Below are 18,457 nucleotides of genomic sequence, written 5' to 3' on the forward strand. Positions count from 1 at the left end.
TTAGGTCACTACTTTAAGTTTGTATAGCATTAAATAAACATTTCCTTTCCTTTTCACGAATCTCTGGCATTGAGAGATGTCTTTCCTCTGGTGGCAGACAAAACAAACCTGGGGGTTCCTTTCGGTAATAGTATATCGTCCCAGGCCCCCCCTTTGTTGTTCTGTAACAGTTTTTGGTGACCCAGGTGGGACGATAATTGTCTGTGGCAGAACAAACCCTCAGGTGCAAGGGAGTGAGACTTCGGAGTTTCCCCGGTCTCAAGAATTCCTCTGCACTCCTCCTGAGGGCATCGGCCGCCTATCACGCCTGGAAAGGTGAAAAGGAAATGAAACGGGGAGGGAGCAGAGACGTGAAAATGGTTTGGTTGAAAACTGGTTTCTGAATACCGTTTTGGAATAATGGAGTTGTGGACAATGGTTTGGTTAGTATGCTGCTCCCAGGTTGCCCCTGTCTGCTCACTTACAGTTTCAGTGAGCCCAGGTGGCACTAAGGGGACCTGTACTCAGGTGTGGGGAGGAAGCAAACCCCTAGGCTCTGTAAGCCGAGCCTGCATGTATGGTGGGGATCAGACAGCAAGCCATGTGGGTATGCTGCCATTTTGGGTAAAATGGAGGATTGTAACAGGGTGCAGCCAAGAGGGGAGCCCCAAATAGGGATTTGTAACAGGGTCCAGAAGAGCTTGGAGATAATTGGCTCCATACCACAGGGCCACACCTACCCAGAATGCGGGCAGCTGTGGCCAATTGTGGGAGGAGCCAGAAATGGGGCTGCAGAAGAGGATTGGCGCTGGGATTTAAACCCAGATGTCACAGCCATTGCAGGGAGAACCACACGGTTTTGGCTGAGTGGGGACCCCCGCAGCTTTAGAAGGGGGAGCCACCAGCCAGCTTTAGCAGAGATCCCGGTGACACAGCTGATGGTGCCGGAAACCGAAGGAGGCCTACCAACCAAAACAGATTACTGGGAAGAACCAGGGGCTGCCTGAACCACGGACTTCTAATTCTTTTCTTGAGATATGGTACCCCAGACTGGGCAAAGGGGGGAAGGAAGGACTGTGTGTGTTTGTGGGTGTTTTGAGGGACTTTGGGATTTTGATGAAGACATTAGGTCACTACTTTAAGTTTGTATAGCATTAAATAAACATTTCCTTTCCTTTTCACGAATCTCTGGCATTGAGAGATGTCTTTCCTCTGGCGGCAGACAAAATGAACCTGGGGGGTTCCTTTCAGGTAATAGTGTATCATCCCCGCTCCCCCCCTTTGTTGTTCTGTAACAAGGAGGCACCTAGCTCCTTACTTAGAGCGGTCCCCATACAGTCAGTGACAAGTCCCTCTAAGTCACGTGCGAGCACTGGTCCCTTCCCAGAGAAGGCGTGGTCCCACCATGGGATGGCTAGGGCAGAGTTCAGGTCTGCTTATACCAACAAGCCTCTGTTTTCCATCTGCAAAATAACCCTACTCACTGGGCTGGCGTAAGTGTTCAAGATGCAGGGGATGCAGAAGGGTCTAGCACCGCAGTGGCGGCATGGCGGCGATAATAAAAATGGTGCGTGTTGGGTCCTAACCGCATGTCAGATGCCCTGCTGCATGCTGGGTGGGCAGGATCTCGGGAGCCGAGCTCAGAGGCGGAAGTCATTACTATCTGCATCTCAAAGGTAAGGACCGAGGCCCAGAGGAGTTGAGTGCGCTTCACTTGGCCACAGTGTCAGGAAGTGGCAGGGGCAGGACTTGGACCAGGTGGTCTGCCTCCAGAGCCCTGGTTCCGAACCACCGCGCAACTCGAAGCCCCTCCATGAAGCAGCTCCCTACCCCTCCCCTCCTCCGCCCCAGCGCAGTCATCCCTCCACCCTGAGTGTGTTTCCCTCCCTGAAAAGACTCTCTTGGAGGTCCCTGAGGCCAGAATTGAGTCCCCATGTGGGTCTGTCTGGGACCACCCTCTATTGTCACAGCTGCACAAAGCCTGGTGACAGTTATGTTCAGGCAACCAACGCTCTGGCCTAGGCAAAAATCCTGCCATCCGGCGGACTGCTGCCTGCGTGCTAAAAGCCCAAAACCAGAGTCAAAGCTAAAAATAAAGCCAGCTTGGCTGTAGGAAGGGAAGGACTCGTTTTCAGTTCTTTGCCGGTATTTGTGGCTGGACAAAAATAAAAACACAACCAAATTTAGCCACTTGTGCTCTGCCTGCTGCTTCGTAAACCCTGAATGAGGATTCCAGGGCGGCTGGGCTGCTCCGGGCTGGGCTGGGCTCTTCAACCCAAAGCCTCAGGGTCTTTCCGTTTGGGCTTGGGGGGCGGGCCACGTGCGAGTTCTCTGAGTCACAAGGAGTTCCGTACTCCATTTCATTTCCAGTTCACTCCAGAATAAATCCGTGTTTACTTAGTACACCAGGCCAGTCTGCGAGGTGTATCTGGAAGAGCTGATGAGGCTCCACCCTGTATAAGGCGCACTTCTCGCGTGGCTACCCTAAAAGCGGCTCCTGAGCAGAAACAGACACAGTGAATGAAGCGTGCTTTCTCCTGAGAGGGGTGCCCTCTACTGCTCTGGGACACCCTGGGCCCCGGCGTGGGGTTCTCCTGCGGCAGTTCAAGCTGGAAGTCAGTCCGTGATGCCCGGGTGGAGCTGACATGGAGAAAACTGAAAGGGACCTGTGTAAGGACAGACCTGAGGAGGTCTAGAAATGGGCCACAGGCCTGGCTGGCGATGGGAGAAAGCCCACCTGGGTGCCCCAGCTCCCTCCGAGGCCAACACGCCTCCTCAGCGTTCCTGCTGGAGAAACAGGGAGCATCGACATCGAAAACCCAGTGGCTGCTGGTGGCTTTACAGCCAGAACTGTGAAGCCCCAAGAAACAGAGGCTTGTGTTGTAGCACTGCCGATGACCTTCCTGGAGGAGTGAGAGCTAATCAGAGGTTTATGCCTCGTTGTCTGTTGAATTCATTCATTTATATGTGCATCCAACCACCCAACCATTAGTTTATCCATTTATCCAACCACTATCTGCCCATCCATCCACCCACCCACCCAGCTATCCAACCATTCATTTATCTATCCATCTGACATCCACCCATCCATCCATCCATCCATCCATGTCTACAGTCGTTCTTCAATCTAAAAGTACAAAGACAAATAAGATTTAGCCCTTCCTTGCATCTGCATGAATCAAGTGCAGATGAATAAGAATGTCAGATGCCAGCAGAGAAGACAGACATGAAAACGAAAAGCTATGCCACGACCCTGTAAGGAGAGTTACTGGGGAACACTGAGAAGGGGCAGCTAACCCAGACCTCAGTGAAGGAAGGCTTCCTGAAGTAGTGGTTGGAGTTTACTTTCGAAGCATCACTGTGACTCTTCAGGAGAAAATGACAAGGGGTTCAGTCTTTAAGAGCAGTAAGTGCATGGCCGTGGAGGGCTGGGAGACTGAGGGGCATTTGGGGGTCAGGCCTGCGTCACTGGAATACTAGGTGGCTTGAGAAACACAAGCGATGCCCCTGTGGAGCTAGGCAGTAGTCCTATCACAAGGCCACTGGTGGGTCACGATCAAGGATTTGGGTTTGGCTGCTTACTGAGTCACGGGAGCCACAGAAAGGGTATGAGCAAGAGAATGATAATCTGGTCCAAATTTTGGAAACTTCTCTTGAGGAGCAGTAAACCTGTTTTGAAAGAGGATGAAACTGGAAGCAAGGAGACCATGAAGAAGTTCCTGAGTGTGGCTGTAGGAGGACCCGGTTGGTGAGGATGAGGGTGGTATTGGGGTGCAGGAGACATGCGTGGTGTGTAATCTACAGGGTTCTGTGACTGAACGCATCTGCGGGTGAAGAGTTATGGAACTGGAGGTGCTACAAGTGACCCCCAGGTCTACTGCCCGGGGAACCTGAAATTACCAGTCACTGCTGAGAGGACTGGGGGAGGGAGGACCACCATGCAGAAGATTCCGGGTGTTTCTATCCCTGGGGCCTCTCGGATGTGTTCTGACAAACAGCAGTAGCAGTAACGACACACATTAATCATTTTACCATCCAGTTTAGTCCCCATAGGAAGACTTTGAGCAAGCTCTCTAAGTCAACCCATAAGAAGGAAACAGAGGCCTAAGAAGGTTAAGGCACTTGCTCAAAGTCAAGTTTGACCAAAAGGATGGTAATGGAATCTGAACCCAGACACCTGATCCTAAACCTGTGCTCTTAACTACTATGGGTAATAATGATATTTAAGTTAACACTGTAGACTGTCTTGACTTATGACCTAATGGGAGGGTCCCATCTTCCCACCGCATTTGTAAAGTCCTTGGCAGTGGGAAATCCATCCACCATCTGCTCTGTGTCCCACCTTCGGCTGTCTCAGCCCCAGGAGTGCGAGAGGGCCTTCAGTAAGGTCCTGTTGGCTTCATGAGTAAATCACAAAGTAGGAATGGTCGATCCAGGGAGCCTGGAGAATTGTTAGCCTTCCTGGGCTAAGCAAGGGGAGCTGACCTTTGGGAAAGGAACAGGGCTCCCAGAGGGCCCACTGGCCTGAGTCTGTCTGTAACCTCCAGAATGTCCTTGAAGACTTGGCTTCCAGGCTCACTGGCCTTACCGTCGGGCCAGCCACGAGGGGAATGGGGCTCAATGCTCCCTTCACTGGGTTAGGGTGAGCGGCTTCCCCTCACTGGGTTAGGGTGAGAGGCTTCTGGGGCAGAGAGAAGCATGGCTTGTCGGCAGCAAGCCCCTCCCTTTTCCCCAGGGCCTGAGGTCGGAGACAGTCAGAGTGCGCAGACTCCCACAAGGCTCCAGAACTGCCTGCTTTAGCGCTGAAACCAGCTGGGCCTCCTCCGGGCACTTCCCCAGGCAGCCTGGGTGATGTCCTGGTCCACTGGCACCTCAGAAACGTGCACCCACCGAAGCTACAAGGGCCGAACTGGCTCTGTCATTCGGAGCAGAAGCTCTAGGGCCCCAGCTTGGAGGTGGCACCATCCTCCATCGGGATGGACAGATGTCACATCAGGGGAACTCTGCGAGCAGAGGCAAAAGAGCAGAGAAGCCTCCCTGATTTAGAGCTATTTCCACAGTCGCTTGTCATAGCCACTGATGGCCTCATATTTTCTTGGTTTCCTCATTGGTCCAACAAATCAAATTCAGGTTTTTTTCCTTGCTATGAAAATTTACATAATGCAAATTGGATGTAACCTGATCAGTAAGAAACCTGATTCACTGGAATGGGAATAAAAGGGAGAAAACTGTGCTTGAACAATGAATTAAAAAAAAAAAGAGTGGTATGAAGAAAAAACAAAGAAAAAAAAGAAGCCTGATTCATGTGGTTGTCGCTTTACCACTGCCTTTCTCAGAAACAGCTCCCACGTGTGTGGGAAGAAACCTATCTGTGACCTCGCCCAAGGCCACTTTTCCTGGGTGACTGGCTCTTCTCTGCCATTGGCATTTCCTTTTTTGAAATTTTATTTTTACTTTCCTATAGTACTTTTGTTGAGATCTAATAGGGCTCCTTTTTAATGGCACTTGAGGACCAAGCCACAGTTTGTTTGATGGTTCGGAAGCAGGTTGACCTGAGCCTTGTCTTTCATGGAATTCAGCATTTGCTCAATGACATTTCGGTTGGCTTATGCCAATTCTGAAAATCTGTTATTTTTAATCTGCAACTTCAAAATGTTCTAGTAGCAATGAAGAAAACCTTTATTTTTGACATTTCTGTAGGAGAAATAACTTTGCTGTCATAGTCTCACACTCTTGCCCCTAAGCGGTTTTTTCCTTGTCGAAGTTGGTTAAGAAAGAGAACCCCTTTAAAAAAATAACTTAAAGTTTATTTTAGAAACACAATTATTGTGTAATAGCAAAATGGGCACCTCATGAGATTCCTGAGAAGGCCCAATGGTTTAACCACTGCAATGAGCTTTGCAGTGTTTCTCAAGACCCAGTAAATGCTAGCTGTGGCGGCTACTGTTACCACCATGGTATCATCCCTAGATGCCCCGGGAGGTCATAAATACAGGATTTCCTCTACTGATGACATCAACACATCTATTTCTCTTTCATAGATGACTGTATTGGTCAGCAAGGCCATGGCAGTAACAAACGAACTCCAAAATCTCACTGGGTTAACACAGCAGACAGAGATTCCACACTCACATAAAACACTTGGCTCCATCTCCTAAGATGCCGGAGAGAACTTGTGGCCTCCAAGGTGGCAGTGCCTGGGGAAGATGGGGAGGAAGGAGCCACACCAGCTAACTTCCTTGACCTACTGGTGACACACGTTACTTCTGCTCTCTGTCTATTGGCTAGAACCAGTCACGTGGCCAGACCAAACTGCAAAGGAAACTGGGAAATCTACAGGGATACTTAGATACTTGGTGTGAACGATCATAATAACCAACTTGCCTTAACATCAAAGTAATAATAATGATCTCTTTGTTCTGGTTGTTTCTTCCTTCCTTCCTTCTTCCCTGTCAACACAGGGCACATATGGTATGCCAAGGGCAGTGTGAGATTTTTTATACACAATATCTCATTTTACTATAAAGCAACTCTTGAAGTAAACGTTGTTATTGTCATTATTTTATATTATCTACATAGGCACCAAGAGGGTATGGAAACTGTCCAAAGTCACACAGCTGAGAGACAAGGTTAGGTGTCTCTCTGACACCAAAAATCTGTGCTGTTAACACCTTCATCCTTCTGCTTCCTTAACCCTTTGGCACTTGATTGACCAGGAGGCCTCACAACAGTCCTAGGAGAAAGACCAGTAACAACCAGTGTTTGCCATTTTGTAGCTGGAGAAACTGAGTCAAAGCAGACTAGAAAACAGAACCTGTGCTTCCTTGTCCTCACTGTCCAAAGTCTGGTTAATGGTCTCACCCCTCTGGTTTCAGAAAAAGGCTCCGAAGTCCCCTGGAGAGCACCGCCCCCAGGGTGGGGGCAGAGGAGAATCCCAAGCCATCTCATGAGAGCGTTTGTCTTTGTTTTCCCCTCTCAAACCTCAAGGGTCTGTCTGTGCCAAACTTCTCCAAGGGCAGTCTCAGGCCCGGCCTGCCCATGCAGATGACTCTGTTCTGAGACATACACACAGTTCCGAGGGGACTCTGAGGCTTGTCCGGGATCTCACCTTGCTGGGATCTGACTCAGGATCCAGCATGAAAAGAAAACAAGCACAAAGACCTCTAAATAATCCCTTTTGAACTTTCCCGCACCTCACACTGGACCGATTTTCCTCCAATTACACGGTTGTTAGGGAGAAAGCAGAGCACGTCAGTGGCCCAAGCCTGCCTTGCTTCTGACCCCTGTCCCAGCTGCTGCCATACGCCAGATGCGATCCAGAAGATCTTGATTTCCAGGAGGAGAGAAGGGGGTGAGGGGAGAGGGGCAGGGTCCTGCCTGTGCAGCTGCAGCAGGACACTGCTGGCTCTGCAGGCGATGAGCCAAGGGCCCTGAGCATCCTCTTGTTCCAGGACACAAGGTCTAAGTCAGTTTTTCCTACAACAATGCAGGGGACCTCGGGCTGTGACCAGCAGGCTGCTTTATCTAGGACTGAAGTGACGAGCAGGGGTCTCTGGGGCTCCCCCATTGGACTGTACATGGAACTACATGCGTGCACAGAGGGTTCAGACTCCAGGAAAATGTGTCTAGGGTGGGAGAAACCACATTCATGCTTGTGTGTGAATGTATATACACGGGCACACACAGGCAACATACACGGCGAACATAATCCATGTGCAACTTAACAGAGCCAGGTATATCCTCAGAGCTGGCCAGATCCTGTCCGGACACCAGACCACTTGGCTGTGGCCAACGCTCAGATCCCTTCACTCGCATTTCACTGTGGGGCCAGCAGGGCAGGCAGCTGCCCAGACTCAAGCGCCAGGCCTCCATCTTTCCTGGGCTTTTCGGAGCTACCCTGGTCTCGCACGCCCTCTGCCTTGGGTTCGCACATCCTTCTCCCTTCTCCTGGAGTTTACTTTATCGGGCTCCAGGGTGGCCGCTGCAGAGGTGTTAAGGTAAAAGGTGTTTTTGTTTGTTTTATCCTTACCTGAGGACATTTTTTTCATTGCTTTTAGAAAAAGAGGAAAGGAGAGAGAGAGAAACATCAATGCAAGAGAGAGATGTCAATTGGTTGTCTCCCATACACGCCCACACCAGGGACTGTACACACCAGGACTGGGGAATCGAACCTGCAACCTAGGCATGTGCTATGGCTGGCAATCGAACCTGCAACCTTTTGGTTACAGGATGACGTTCCAACCAACTGAGCCACACTGGCCAGGGCAAGATGAAAGTATCTGGAAGGTGGAGCAGACAGGATTTGATGGTGGACTAGAGGTAAAGTGTGAGAGGGAGAGGCACTAAAGGTGACGCTAAAGTTCTGCATCTGAAACTTTGGAACTGCTCTCACTGGAGATGGGGGAGGACTGTGGGAAGAGCAGGTTTGCGGGGACCAGATTTGGACATGTTATATTTGACATGCCTATAAACACCCAAGGGTAGATACCTCAAAGACAATTGGACATGCAAATCTGGGCTTCAGGGATAAGACCAAGATAGAGATACAGGTGGTATTCAAAGCCACAAACCTGGATGTAGGCACCACGGGAGACAAAGAAAAGAATGGAAGGAGTAAGGACTGAGTCCTGGGCTGCACTAGAGACCAGAGGTCAGAAGAAGCAGCCACCAACGTGGTGGGAGGAGAAACGAGAGAGTGGAGCTGTGGGGGCCACATAAGAGTGGGCCCCGAGGACAGAGGGAGGGACAGCTGGTTTGCTGAATGCTAGGATTGGGATGGCATTGGATCCAGCCACACGGAGTTCATCTGTGACCCGGGAAGAGTAGCGTGGTGCACAGGTGGGCATGAACTATTAACTGGAGTGGTTCGAGAAAGAGAGGGAGGAGAAAATCAAGGGAAAATAATAATTTTGAGGGATTTTGTTGATAGCCAGCAGAGATATGCAGCCAAGAAAGGTTCTGTAGTATTTATTTTTTAACATGAGAAAAATTGCAAAATGTTAATATGCTGTTGAGAGGGACCCGGAAAGCAGGGGAGAATTTTTAGAGTAAGGCTCGTGAATAGGTGATGGGAAATTCCAGGGTAGGAGGGATGGCAATGCCTCTGATGAGGTCAAAGACAGGTCATCTGTGGCCACAGCAGGGGAGGCAGAGGCTAGGGGACAGCGTACGGCAGATGTGGTTGTGGGGGTCTGAGACGTCTCTTCCGATCACTGCTCTTGTCTCGGTGAGAAAGGAGGCGAGATCCTCAGGACGGAGTGAGGAGGGTGCACGGGGTGTCTGGTGACTGAGGAGAGGAAGTGAGAAACTGTTGTCTAGGAAGGGGCAGGAGAGTGAGCTCACTGGGAAAGGCTGGAGGGATGGCGGGAGGCAGCAAGCCACACGTGGCGGTAGTGACCGTGAGTGGTGAGGTTCATCCATGCAGGCATGTGTTGATTTTCCAGCCGCATCCAAGTTGCCTAGGTGAGAGTGTGCCAACAACCCAAGACTGAACTCAGCCGAGGTTAGGGTTGATCCAGGTGACTCTGCTGGAGGAAGGTGAGGGCCAGGGAGCTGAGGGGATGCGCCTGCAGTGAGAGTGAAGAGGACCACGAAATCTCTGTTGGTTCAGGAAGGGAGGGAGGTTGCTGAGGTCTGAATGGTGGTGTCCCCCAGGTTCGTATGCTAAAATCCTACCCCGAAGGTGATGGTCGAAAGAGGTGGGGCCATGGGGAGCTGATTCAGACGGAAGAGAAAGGCCCTCGTGAGTGGGACCAGTGCTGTTATAAAAGAGGCCCGGACAGCTCCCTGGCTCCTTCCGCCACTGCAGACACAGCAAGAAGATGTCAATCTATGAACCAGGAAGTGGAGGAAGAGGGCTCTCGAAGACACTGTGTCTGTTGGCATGCTGACTTTGGACTTCCCAGCCTCCAGAACTGTGAGAAATAAGTTCCTGTGGTTTATGAGTGACTGGCTGTGGTATCTTGTTAAAGTAGCCCGAATGGACTAAGACAGAGGTGATGAGGTGGCCATGGGGCTGGGCGTAGGGAAGCCGGGCTGTGTGTAAACCCAAGTACCTCTCTGAGCTCTTGCTTTCAGTGGGAATCAGAAAGAACCAGTGGGCTGGATGAGATGACCCCCAAGATTCCTATTCTGTTGTCCTCCTTCTGAGAGTGGGGTGGCTACTCGGATTCTCAGTTCAGCTCTGACTGAGCTGTGTGTCCTTAAGATTTAACGTCACTATGTTTTGGTGTCCTCATTGGAAAAACAGGAATCATGACATCTATTAGAATATCCGTTCAAATGGGAAGTACCGTGAGAAGCTGGATCGTCGTCTGTTTTGTTCACTTCAACTCAGAGCTCACAACAGTTTCCAGCAACTAGAAGGGGCTGGATAACTGGTTGCTGGTTGGTTGGTGGGATGCATGAATGGGATGAAGATGGTAAACTCTGAATGCTCAAAGTGTTATGTAAGTTGCTGGGAATGCTGTCCAAGCACCCGTGGGCTGGCCATTAAAACCAGAGTATCTCGTAAGGAACCTTCCAGAGACTGCAGTCAGGTTACTGGAGGGCTGCAATCCCCACAATGAGGGTTAAACCCTCTCCCTCCCACAGTGTTTGACACAGGGTCTCGGGAGTGTGGTGTCTGAGGTGCACGCCAGCTGATTTGTATGGGGGGTGGGGGAGGGGAAGCAGGGACAGCCTTCGAGCCGAATGAAACCAGAGTCAGGGTGAGGGTCTCAACCTCAGGGGGCATTAAGGTGAGGTTTCTGTATCCGCAATATGAGGGATGATAAAAGGAAAAGGCAGAAAGCCCCCAAAGACTGACTCTTTCTTGTCTGTGCTGCCTGGAAATCAGCACAGGAGAGCTATGTCGGGGGGAAGGGGAGGGGGATTGAGAATCCTTTGAAGTTAGTTTTGCTCTGCAAAACAGTCCGTAAAGACAGGAAGCATGCCTTGAGCAGCCCCTGATTCGTGTCCAGTCACTTCTACTAGGAAATAAGAGAAAGCTACTTTAGGCCACTGAGGGATTTTCCCCTTACAATCCCCCAAACAACACAGAGAGGCCGGTTCTAAGTTGGAAGGCCCAGGCACAGCCCACCGGAGATCTTCCGTGTTCCCCAGGCCCTGCCTCGGGGTCTCCAGCCCCTCTGACCCACAGGTAGGGAAATGACAGATGCAAATTGAAGGAGAAACACTCTAGCTGGTAGATGTCACAGGGGGCAGGTGCGACTGAGTACAAAGTTTCAGGAAGTGTACTGTTTAAAATGATCCTGTTTGAACCCACTGGCCTTTTCTTTAGTTTTAAGAAAGCTCAAAGGACAAAAAAATCAGAAAAGAAAAAAAGAAAAAGGCCTGACAGCAAAAGTTTCAAACATTCCTAGCCTGTGAATGACAAATTCCCCTTTCATTTCTGTTCTGAACACTCGCACTCAGCAAGCGCTGTTGACGATGGCTGGCTTCTCCGGGAGTTTATCTAGGTATCTGTGTACCTGTCTAATACCCAGCAGCAGAAGGGGTCTTTCAGCCTTCTCGGCCTGAGCCAAGGAATGTGACCAATTCTCATCTATAGCTAACTAGAATTCTACTTCCTCATAGCATTTCCTTCCTGGTTCAGGTCCAAGTTTGTTTGTTTGTTTGTTTTCCTTATTTTTTTTCCTAGAAAGGGAAGATAACCTGGATATACTTAGACTGGAGGGTGGAAAGGGAACGGATTGAAAAAGCAAAGGAACACTTTTCAGATTGCATGATTGCTTTGATCTGATTGGGTCTCCTTGGTTATTCCTGTTTCTGAATGCTTTTCCAGCATGGGAAGAGGTTCTCAACCCTCTGGCTATTGCATTTGAACTGAAGTCTGCAGAACAGTTTAAGAGCCGCTGCTCACCTCTCTCACTCCCACTTCGGGCCCGCAGACCCCCATCCCAACCACGGCTTTGTGATCCCATCCAAACTTGTTGGCATCTCAAACCGAACCCCAGATGTTCACTTAGTGAGAAATAAATGAATGGCCCGAGCTGTGGACTGAACCAGTGATCCTCACAAATAGATTCCAGGTGTGCTGGCATCTGGACGGCTATCTCTCTTTTTCTCTGTTTTACATGCATGCGCACACACACACACAATACCAGTTCTACCCTGAAAAGAATCTGACACCATCTCCAGATGTAGAGCTGATGTAGAATGACCAGGACTGGTTACCTAACATGAATTACATCTTTTCAATCATGGACAAAGGCAAAGGGCTCCGAACTCATCCCCTTTTGCCCTCAATAATCAAAATCATGATACATTCGGTGTCCAAAATCAGCTGAGACCTGATCGAACTTAGAATTGCAAAACTATCTTAATTGGCACCAATTTTCGTCGTCAACCTTGGCTACCTCCTGCATTTTCTATGCAACTCATCTTACTGCAAATTTCACAAGCCCTTACTGTTGGCCTACCTGGGGCAAACAAAGTTGGGGGAGGAAAAAGAGAGAAGGCAAGATCTCTGACACCAAAGAACACAAACTCCTGTTGAGAATTGAAGTTCAAGCTACTTAGTTCATAAATTTAAAAATTCAAGGTTTACTAAATGCCTATTCTATGGCATGCCCTGGGACACGCAACCCAGCAAGACCCTCTCCTTAAGGAGCTTATAGTCAGTGCAGTGGGGGAGAAAGCCAAGCAAGCACATCGATGACCACAGGCTCATGTGATGTGTGCTTAGAGAGAAGGAGTACGGCAAGCTGTGGAGGAGTCTTCGTGGCTTCATGGAAGAGGCAATGTTTGACTACCATCTTTAAAGAAAAGGAGGAGTGAGCCAGGGAATGAAAAGCAGAGAAAGAGCAGAGAGGATAACATGTGGTGAAAGGCCCCAGGATGGGGCGCCACAGGAATAGCTCAAGTTTGATGTGCAGGGTGAAGGATGAGGAACACCTGTTTGGTGGATGAAGAGGGACTCGGCAGGCACAGGCCGGGTCAGGCCTGAGGCACTTGGTGAACCGAGTTGGTAAGGCCCACACACACAAAAGGATGCAAGAAGCATGAGCCGGCACACTGGGCGATGGGCTTAGACCGTAGGTGAAGTAGGAAGGGAGAGCCAACTAGGGGCTAGGGATGGTTTAGGAGGCAAGTCTTAAAGGACAGGAAGAAAGAAAGAAGTAGGGTCTTCCAGGCCCAGGAAGCAGAATGTGCACAGCTATGGGCCAATGCTTTTCCGTGACAGGTATGTAAATAGCAAGGGGCCCGTTATGATCCCAGTGAGGGAAATGTGTAGAGATGAGAATAAAGACTAGTCAGGTGATAAAGCGCAGGGGCTTATGGGAGGCCAGTGTGTCCCCAAATGCAATTAAACTTCTTGGGACTTCAGAAGGTAAATGCACAAGCATATTTATTTCAATCAGCACTTTTTCTTATGTTTTCAGGAGGATTTATAACTTTCATGGTCATTACTATTTAAGATGAGGCTAAGAAAAAAAGTTTAGTTGGCATAAAGTCAAATTAAAGAAAACACTAAATAATAATAGCACAGATGTAACACAGAGTGACCTAACCATGATGAGGGCATAGAAATGATTGACATTTGAGAACCCTGTATCACTAAATGCCTGGTCACTGAAATTTCTCGAGCAGGACCTGCATGCAGAAAGGACGCCCATTGGAAGGAAACACAGGGCGTGCAGGATGAGTTGCTGGGGAAAACAAGAGTGGGTGGTGGGAGAACTAGAAGGAGAACATTTGGGGAGGCAGTATGTGAGCTGAAGGGAAGCAGAGGTAGGAATGGAGAAAAGAAACAGGAAGATGACAGGGTCAAACTTGATCACGTTGGATGAGGTCAGCTGTGATACAGAGAAACATGGTGGACTGGTTTACTTCCAATTCTTCCCTCCTTCTCTGCAGTAAAATCATACACCCAAGACTCTGGCCAAGTGTCTTCACAGCATCTCCCATTAAAATGGGCAGAGTGCATCTCCGGGACCCACTGATGCTGGGCGTGGCCATGGAACTTGATTTGGCCAATAGAAGGCAGGTGGGGTGATGCGAGCACAGGCTTTAAAGGTGCTTCTGTGACTTGCCTTGACCTCATCTCTCCTTCCATCTGCCATGAGAGAAACAGGCCAAGAATAGCCACCAACCCAAGGAGAAAAAGAAGTCAGGTGTAAGATCGGAACTAGTCTATAGCCTGATCCAGGCCCAGCTGAGTCTAGCTGAGATTGGCTGACATCAGCCAGAACCAGCCAGCCCATCATCTCTAAGCAAGGAAAATCAATATTTACTTTTGTAAGACACTGAGATTCCAAGGCCTTTGGATAGCATGGAAGTTTGACTGACTGAGAAGAGGAGGAGGAGTTGAGTTCAGATATGCAATGGTCTCCTGACTGCTCCTCCTGCTTCTGCTCTCACCCTGACACCTCATTCTCCACAAGCAGCTGGAGTGATCCTTGAAAAACCCACATTAATCAAGTCCTTCTTTCACTCGGAGCCCTGCAATGGCTCCCATCATACTCAGAGCAAAAGTCGATGTTCTTGCCATGGGCCACATGTCCCTACAGGATCTGCTCCCCACCCTTCTCCTTTACCCCTCAAACTTCACCCCTTCCTCTCTCCCGCTCTCACTCTGCTCCCCACACAAGCTTCCCTGATGCTCCTGGGGCACGCCAGGGTGTGCCTGCCCCTGGGCCTCTTCTTGCTTTCCTCTTCCTAGAAAGCAAACCCTTCAGCTATCCAAATGGCTAATATCTTCACCTCCTGTATTGAAGCCATGGAGTGGCTAACATGGGCTGCTCTGGAAGGTATCCAACTGGACATCTCCTCGTGGACGTCCCACAGGCATGTCCAACATGGGCACCATCCTCTCCCTCCATTCCAGACTTGCTTTTGCCCACAGGGCCCCCGTCTCAGGGCGTGGCCCTATTCCATGCTTCGCTCCTTTTCACTTGACATTCTTCAAGTGCAATCAACCGCTAACTATGAAAACTGACTCTTGAATATGTCTCCAAACCATTCTCTTCTCCTAACTCTGCTGCCACTCCCCTAGTTCAAGCCACCACGGTCTCCCCCTGCATTAGTGAAATGAGCTCCCCACTGGCCTCCAGGCCTCCAATCTTGCTCCTCGCCCTCCCACTCAACTCTTAAGCCCAACCTCCATATTCCAGGTGGCCCGGTCTCCCTATTATGTTGATACCCTGCTGAAGAGCCTTCAATAGCTCTCCACTGCCCTCTGAAAATCATCAAAACTTCATCATCCTACTTGTGAAGCCATGTGTCATCTGTCCTGTCACTCCAACTATGATGAACTTCATTCGGCTCCTGAACATACCCTGCTCTCTCACCTCTGCACCTCTGCATTCCCTGCTCTCTCACCTCTGCACTCACATGCTGTTCCCTTCTCCTCTGCTTCTTTAACTCCCGTTTGGCCTCCAGGCCTCAGCTGAGCTGATAGAGCATCTTCTAGGAAGCCTGTCTGATCCTCCTCTCTAGTCTAACAGTCCCTCTGAAGTTTTTTAACTGCACTGTACTTTCCTATTGACCTGCGTCTTTCATTAGAGCAGGAGGGCCATACTGAAAGGACTTCCTAGACCAGGGTTGGCAAATGTTTTCTGTGAAGAGCCAGGTGGTCTTTACTTTAGGCTGTGCAGGCCCTGAGCAGGTCTGTCACAACTGCTCCATCCTGCCACTGTGGTGTGAAAGTAGCCTTTAATAAATAGTGCATAAATAAATGGGCATGGCTGTGTTCCAATAAAACTTTATTTACAAAAATAGGCAGTGGGCCAGATTTCACCCACAGGCTGCAGTTTGCCCATTCTGCTCTAGATTGTCACTGCAGCCCCAAGGCTAGAAGAATACCTGGCACATCGAAGGGGCTCAATGAAGATTCCTTGACTAAGGAAGGAAAGACTGAATGAATATGTAAGTAAATGACACATTTCAAAAGCTAAGCTAAGCTTTTTTTCAAAAACGTCTTTCCTAGAATCAAACTCATGCTTTAAGAACTCTGCCTTTTCTTGTTCTCTCATGTCTAAACCCCTGCCTGCACATAATATTTATTGAGTGCCACTCTTTTAAAGACTTTATGATGATTAATCTATTCTATCCTCAAAATAACCCCATGAGCTAGGAACTATTACCTTCAATTTCCTCAGGAGGAAACCTCGGAAAGGTTCCTCAGTGATGGGCCCTGCCTGGCCCTTGGCAGACCCCTCCTACACCAGGGACCCTTGCCCTGCCTGTACCACAACCCTTGGTTGGGCTTCCTCCCCCAGCGTCTTTTGTGGTCAGCCTGGCTCCGCGCCTCCTTGGACCTGCTCTACCCATGCGCGTGCACCCAGCCGGGGGTCAGACAGCCCCAGTGGAGCTCAAGCGACTGCCTGACCCCCTGAATCCCCTACTCACGGTCTCAAGGTCTGACGCTGCTGGACTCTCTCCCCAGGGCTCCTCTCTGCTCTGAGTCCTGCTGATCCTTTGAGCCCCATCCTACCACTTTTCCCCTTTCTCACCTTTTTTTTTTGCCCTTCAAGGAAGTTTTAACACCACCCTGGTGCGTTTCAAAGGCCAACACACAATTAACTGTATCTACAATTTGCAAAGTGTGAGAAAAATCCAGAGAGGAGAAACGCTGTGACAGAGGCAGTAGCAAGTCAGCGGTCTTCCTACGGAGATGCAGCCAATTACCGAAAAGGCTTCCTTTGGCTGAAATGCTCACCGTTGAATCAGACTCAGGGAAGAACACGCTGTAACGTTAGACCCCAAAGGGCCATTCTTTGCTCTGAGGCCCTGATTCCATCTGCAATTCCTCGATGGTTATCTGAAGTATGTCTTCCTGGAGGATTTAAGGGCTCCCAACAAAAGCAGGTCCCTCCTTGAGAAGCTGGAGGCAGCACTTTCAGCCTGAATTTGTTTTCTCCCCCTTTTCCGGACAGGGGTCTCTGCCTCTCGGCCTGAGCTCAGCAGCCCCCGGCCGCGCACGGAGATGGTCTGAACCTGTCTTATGAGCAGGTAGGTATCGCCATGGCGGGATGCTCGGCTTGGATGCTAACTGCTCATTAGCCATCTGGGCGTGCTGCGCCTCGGCGAACAGACAAGAGAAAGAATGTCAGCCGCCAATACCTGGGAGTCCAGCTACCGACACACGTGGAAACCATCCAGGGAGACCTCAGGTTCAATCCGCAGCTTGGCCACATATTTATTTCTCACTAAAATAACATCTGGCTTTCATTTTTTGGTGACAACTCGTTTGGACAAGACCTTGAGTAGGTTAAAAAAAATTAGACTTTCCACCCTTCCCCCAGCCTTCGGGAACTAAACTTTGTTTAAGCTCTTTCGTGAGCCAACGGTGTGAATAAGGAATTGGTGTGGGGAATGGCAAGCTCAGGTGTAAACAAGGAGTTATTTGTTTCTTCTTATTAAAAGATGATGACTCTGAGGAATTCACACACTACCCACTTGTATGCAGGGCAGAGTGACTCTGGAGAACACATAGAAAATTATAATACCTGAAGTTCCCAGGAGTCCACAGCGAAAGTATCTGGCAATCCTACTTATTGACTCTGTGGCCAAGGCGTTTGGGACCCCACTACAGAATGACTGCATTTCGGATACACGTGTGAGTTGTGCAGTGACCCAGACATGACACATTGCTTATAGACAGTTTGCAGGTCCCAGCAAGGGCCAGTGACCCTGGCTGCTACGGCCTGGGGTCCCTGGGGGCCCTCACTATAGTATAAGCTCTGTGAGGTTGGGACACTCTCTCTTTGTTCTTTACTGTAGCCTCAACACCTAGCGGAGTGTCTGCTCGCAGCAGTCTCTCGCAAGTGTTTGTTGAATGAATGAACAAATGAAGACAATGCAATACACGGGTTGAATTGTGGTTCCAGCCCCTACCCATGACTACATCTCTTCCAGTGTATACCCAGAATATTTCCCATAATCCTGAGGGTGGGAAGTTACCAGCCATATGGTAAAAAAGGTTCCTTGAGACAAACAGACACTATTCCTTACTCATGGGGACCCCCAGGAAAGAGCCAGGACGGGGGCTCTTGTTTCCTGGCTCTCCGGCTGGGGCAGTTCCGAGGAGGAACTGGGTGGGGTTGCATAGGCAGTGAGACTTTGGCATCTCACAACCGAACTTGAAATGTCTTTCAGTGCCTACTATGCGCAGAGTACACAGTGCTTTGTGTTTTGGAGATTTCAAAGTAAAGGAAAGGAGGGAGATGGTATTTGCTCTTGGACTCTCAGAGATCTCAGAGGCCATGCTCTTTCCTACCATGGACCATTTGTACATGTTGCTCAATTAGTTGTACGCACACCCTCTGCACCTCCCTGCGTTGTTTTGAGTAGCTTTTCATCTTTGCTCCATCATTACTGCCTCAGGAAATCCTTCCCCCCACTGGACTGGGCCACCCCCACCCCCTGGTTCCCTTTATGCAACCAGGTACTCCTTCTGCATCGTACTTACTACAAGTACAATTTTCTATTGATTTTTTTGGTGATTATTTGATTAGCAGCTCTGTCAGACTAC

The 18,457-nt window shown here is 49.6% G+C and overlaps 1 protein-coding gene and 1 long non-coding RNA gene across 2 annotated transcripts in view; both read right to left on the reverse strand.

Moving 5' to 3' along the window:
• Positions 1 to 18,457, reverse strand: part of SLIT3 (slit guidance ligand 3) — a 518,212-nt gene that overhangs the window by 424,395 nt on the left and 75,360 nt on the right. The window lies entirely within an intron of this gene.
• Positions 354 to 10,178, reverse strand: LOC118497856. The gene is made up of 3 exons (XR_004900364.1): positions 10,168 to 10,178; positions 6,224 to 6,226; positions 354 to 502 (listed from the first exon to the last, which is right to left on the reverse strand). It is a non-coding gene; the product is annotated as an uncharacterized LOC118497856 (long non-coding RNA).

This window comes from Phyllostomus discolor, chromosome 13, assembly GCF_004126475.2.
Source record: "Phyllostomus discolor isolate MPI-MPIP mPhyDis1 chromosome 13, mPhyDis1.pri.v3, whole genome shotgun sequence".
NCBI classification, from domain to species: domain Eukaryota; kingdom Metazoa; phylum Chordata; class Mammalia; order Chiroptera; family Phyllostomidae; genus Phyllostomus; species Phyllostomus discolor.